A 6,000-nucleotide genomic window follows, 5' to 3' on the forward strand; every position below is an offset into this window, starting at 1 on the left:
CTGATCATTTCTTCCCCCTTCCCCAGATCAGAAACAGAGCTCTCTCTCTCGTTCTCTTTCACTTTCTACCTCCCCAGTACAAGATGGATCCTGAGCCCTGAAAAGCACATAGAGCTGAAAAAGGAAGTGGGAAAGAGTGCCACTCATCCAACTTTCTCTTTCAGCTCTATGTATTTTTCAAGGGAGAAAAAAGTAACCGCCCTTGTGGATACCAGGGGAAGACCTCATGGGCACCATAGTGCCCACAGGTGACAGTTGATGAGTCCTTTCCTAGTGTAACCATGACACCACATTCTACCACTTTTCATGGACAGAAGGCCACAAATATTGCTGTAGGATCAAGTTACACTGAAGTCCAGAGAGGGTGTGTGTGTATATATATATATATACATTTTCCCAGAAGGAGTGCAGTGTTATTGCTGCAATGTAGTATACATTAAAGAAAAAGTCTCTGAATATTTCAACATGCAAAGTTCAACAAGTACGAGAGACGTGACAAAGTGAATGCTGGAGTATTTTATGCCTTACAGCAACAAATATATTGGCAGACACAACAACAATAATTTGCCTAACACGTAAGGGAGAAAAAGGAATGCAACTGATGACTGTTTGTGGGAGCTCTGCATGAGAGCTTGAGAAAGCAGATTAGGAAATGCTGACACTCAGGGGGAACTTTGAGGGAGTTCAGAACATTAATTGTAGGGAATTGTTAATTCTTGGCAGGCAGGCAGGCAGGCAAGCAGGGAGACAGATAACAGAAACAGCTCAAGACAAATAAATTCCAGGGGATGAATGATTGAGGCTGCAGCCCAAAACTCACTTGTCCTGGAGTAAGTCCCACTGACATCAATGGGTCTTTTGTTTCATTTTATTTATAAAAGTATTTATATACCACCCTCTTGCAAAACATCAGGGCAATGTACAGAAACATAAAGCCATTTAAAACCAATACAAAACAATCATTAAAATGACTGGCTACTAAAAAGAAATAAACAGCTGCATAGGCCTGTTAATAATAATAATAATAATAATAATAATAATAATAATAATAATAATAATAATTTAATTTTTAGGCCGCCTATCTGGCCGAAGCCACTCTAGGCGGCGTACATATTAAATTCAATAAAATACAAAATACAGTAAATACAATAAATATAATAAAATACAAATAATCAACAGTGACAGAATAGCAGCAATTGTAATACATAGCAACGGGCATTGAGTATATAATTAGCCCATCCCGATAGTCCCAAAGGCCTGACCAAACAGCCAAGTTTTTAATGCTCGGCGGAAGATATCCAGGGAAGGGGCGTGTCGAAGATCGAACGGGAGGGAATTCCAGAGAGTGGGGGCCACCACCAAAAAAGCCCTCTCTCTAGTCCCCACCAACCTAGCTACTTTTGTTGGTGGGATTGAGAGAAGGCCCTGCGTGGCGGATCTTGTCGGGCGGCATAGTTGGTGATGCTGGAGGTGCTCCTTCAGATAAACTGGGCCGAAACCGTATAGGGATTTAAAGGTTAACACCAACACCTTGAATTGGGTCCAGAAAACTACTGGAAGCCAGTGTAGATTAAATAATACTGGTGTAATATGATCACGGCGACGGCTGTTTGTAAGTAAACGAGCCGCCGCATTCTGTACCAGTTGAAGTTTCCGGACCGTTTTCAAGGGTAACCCCACGTAGAGCGCATTGCAGTAGTCTAATCGAGAGGTGACCAGGGCATGTACTACCAGTGGGAGCTGATGAACAGGGAGGTAGGGTTGCAGCCTGCGTATGAGGTGTAGTTGGTACCAGGCTGCCCGGCTCACTGCCGAAATCTGAGCCTCCATGGACAGCCTGGAATCAAGAACAACCCCCAGGCTGCGGACCTGGTCCTTCAGGGACAATTGTACCCCATTAAACCTCAGGTCAACAGGACCCAGCCTACCCCTGTCTCCCACAAGCAGTACCTCGGTCTTGTCAGGATTTAGCTTCAACCTGTTCCTTCCCATCCATCCACTCACAGATTCCAGGCACTTGGACATGGTCTCCACAGCCAACTCTGGTGAAGACTTAAACGAGAGATAGAGCTGTGTGTCATCCGCATATTGGTGACACCGCAGCCCAAATCTCCTGATGATAGATCCCAGTGGCTTCATATAGATGTTAAATAGCATGGGAGAGAGGATAGAACCCTGTGGCACTCCACAAGTGTCTGAAACCTCATCTCCCAATGCTACCTGTTGGTGCCTGTCAGAGAGAAAGGAACGGAACCACTGTAAAACAGTGCCTCCAATTCCCAGTCCTTCCAGGCGATCCATCAGGTTGGCCCCCAAAAGTCTTCAAGAGATGCCTGAAAGTAAAAAGTGAGGATGCCTGCTGAATCTCTGCTGGAAGAGTGCCCCACTGGCAACACTGAATGTCTAGTTTCTGCTTGAGGCCAGTGAGGCCTCTGTAACATGGGGGACAACTAACAGAGCTCCTCCAGATGACTGCAGTGATCAGGCTGGGATATAATGGCTCAGGCGGTCCTTAAGGTTTCCTGGACCCAATGGGATTTACATTTGAGTAGACACATAGAGCATTGCTCTGTTAAATATGCAGAAAAGGTATGTGATAGAATCATTTCTGATAGCTTTTCCTTCCTTCTATGCACAGATTACATGATCTGAATTCTCTCTCTCTCTCTCTCTCTCTCTCTCTCTCTCTCACACACACACACACACACATGTGGGTGAACACACACACCACCTCTTTGCAAATAGAAAGCTAGCATACAGAAAACCTTATCCTTGGAAGAGATTGAACAAACAGAGAGCCACACTGTGGATGCTCTCTGGAAGAAGAAAAACAGGGTTCATATAATGTCTCCTTGGGTCCTTAACAACTTTAGGGGAAAGACTGTCACTCAATGGAGGAACATCTGCTCTATAAGTCAGTCCCCAGCATCTTGAGGTAGGGCTGGGAGAAACCCCAGTTTTGTCCCCATCATCCTTTGAGTTGTACAAAGGGCAACACTGAGGGTGAGGAGGAGGAAGCAGACAGCAACGGCTATCAACCCTTGGACTGGATGTAATTAAGAAGGCAGATAGATGGGGGCTGACTGAAGGCAGACTGAGGTTAGTGGGGCAGTGTCCCCTTTTGCCCTAATGGGCCAGCTTCTCTCTGTGTTATGTGCCTTCAAGTTGATCACAACTTATGGTGACCCTATGAATCAGCGACATCCAATAGCATCTGCCATGAACCACCCTGTTCAGATCTTGTAAGTTCAGGTCTGTGGCTTCCTTTATGGAATCAATCTTGTTTGGCCTTCCTTTTTTTCTACTCCCTTTATTGTCTTTTCTAGTGAATCATGTCTTCTCAAGATGTGTCCGAAGTATGATAACCTCAGTTTCATCATTTTAGCTTCTACTGATAGTTCTGGTTTGATTTGTTTTAACACCCAATTAGTTGTCTTTTTTTGCAGTCCATGGTATCTGCAAAGCTCTCCTCCAACACCACATTTCAAAGGACTTGATTTTTCTAGCATTTGGTAGACCAACTTCTACCAGTTTCATTTTTAAATCACTTCCCATAAAATATCTCAGAGTAACAGGTAGCAGCCTAATTCTGCCAGTTTTGAAATAACTGTGCTTCTTCTGCTCCTTGCAGTAGCCTCCTCCTCCCCCGAGCTGCAGGATGGGAGTTGTAATCCAGCAACAACTGGAGGGCACCACTTTAGCTACCTATGTCCTAATAGGACACTTGCCTATTACTGACATTGCTTGCTGCTGTGTTTCTCTCAAAGCCATTTCTTGCCTTTCCTGCTGGAAGATACTTTCATTTTGATTGCTTCCATGGCCCCAAATTGTCCATCACAATGCATGTGGAGGTGCATCCCTGCCTGTGCTAAGCACACTGCCTCTGCCAGCTTTTCACAAAGTTTCCTGAACTTCCTGCTGTTTTCTGTGTCACAGAGGTTAGTTCTCCTGCGCATACACAGGAAACAGCCAGGAACAAAGAACTGTATCTCAGCTCCAAGTGCACAAATTAGCTAAATTGTCATGAGTGAATAGACGACAAAGTGCAGCCAAGTAATTTCCACACTCTGGCTATTCACAGCTACAAAACTTGACACCATGTGAAGAGACTAAGGATGGATAAATCTATCAGTGCTGGTTCCTCTGTTTTTCTTTTTTTTCTGACTTAAGTTTAATTCTTCATGGTTCCACACTTACTTATTTATTTATTTATTTATTTATTTATTTATTTATTTATTAAAGCCTCATTAAAATTCATCAGCATTTTAGTGAAAATTTATCCTAATATGCACATTTTGTGTACTCTTTTACTTTACTTTTCCCTTATATAATTCACTTTTGTATGTTATGCACTAATATATGCATTTTTGTGCACACAGTACTCCTAGTCTATGCATTTTCTGTACATGTTACTTGACAAAATCAGAGTAGTGTGTATTTTGAAGGATGACTGTGTTTCAGTTTGCATATTGTTTTGGAACATGTGCATTAGGCAGGTTCACCTAATGTGAACTGAATCAAACTTCTCCCCCATCCCTAGAAGAGACAGATGCAACATTGGTGGGTTGTATTCAACTAAGCCTTGCTCAGCATTAGGGGTGAGTGAGAATTTCAACTCAGTTTGTGTTTCAAGCTGAATCTATCAGATGCACACTTTCTGAAACAATATGGGAACTAAAACACAGCCATCCTGCAAAATTCACACTTATTTGAATTTTGCAATGCAGTTCGCCAGCCAAACAATGTTTACGAAAATGCATATTATTGTTGTTGTTATTAGATTTATATCCCGCCCTTTGTCCCAGTAGGAGCCCAGGGTGGCATATGCTAGTGGAAAGTGTGCATATAAATGAACATGAGAGAAAATAACACACAAAAATGCATACTGTGATGAGAAATGGCTTGCAAAAATGTGCACAAGTCAAACATTGCCTACAAAAATTAGGAGAAATTTGCACTAAAATGCTGGAGCTCTATGCTGAGCAGGAATAGAAAGATCTGTCCATTTCATTTTTCTCAGTTTCTTCTTTTCCCAATCTGAAATTCAGTTCTTCCCATTTCTGCAGCAATTTGCTTTAAAAAAAAATCCTCATGAAAATTCTCCAGCATTTTAGTGCTAATATCTCCTAAGACACACATTTTGTAGGCAGCTTTGACTAAGGATAAGGAGAAAGGAACTATCTTTAAATATGCATGCATAAAATGAATGAACCTAAGTTAGCCATGTCTATTAACTTCAATGGGTGCACTCTGGACTATCATTGAATACAATATTCTCAGATTTTTTTTAAAAAAAAACCCTCTTCTTGTTAAGCAAAGAAATTGCACTAAATAAGTCGAGTGAATTTCTCATTGTATCTCCACCTTGAGTTTATGCATGCATCTTTCAACAAGAATGTCAAGGAAGTATAAATACAGATGTAACCTCAACTGGGACAAACAAATGGTATCTCATGTATTTCTTCTTTCTTTGCTTTATGTTATTGTTAATACTCAGGATCAAAGTTGCCAGTATCTATTTAAAAAAAAGAAAGTGCCTTTCTCCTTATCATTGCAGGGTATAGAGTAGAACGGTTTGCAGTGCTGTGATGCCCTTTTGTAGAACTCAGTCTGTGATGCACATACTGATTTGTTGCAGGGAAATAAACGTGATTATATTTAAATCAATAAATATTAAACAAGTTTAATAATTAGACAAGGAATAAATGGTGAGCAAATTTAGCAATTTACAAAGGCAATCGCAAATGTCTATATTTGCTTTCCAGTATAAAGTTTCCACACCCCCTGTCATAGTTCTAACTTTTTTATATATAAAGTCTTATACAAACTAAATCTATAATTAAGCGGATGTAATAGGCAGCCAAGGCCCAATCCAATTAAAACCATTAATACAGAGCTTTTGCTTGACCATAGGGAGGATCACACACATGGGTTGAAAGAATGGGTGACATAGGAAGCTGCCTTATACTGAGTGAGGTCAACAGACCATCTAGCTCAGTA

This window comes from Rhineura floridana, chromosome 16 (genome assembly GCF_030035675.1).
Source record: "Rhineura floridana isolate rRhiFlo1 chromosome 16, rRhiFlo1.hap2, whole genome shotgun sequence".
Taxonomy (NCBI): Eukaryota; Metazoa; Chordata; class Lepidosauria; order Squamata; family Rhineuridae; genus Rhineura; species Rhineura floridana.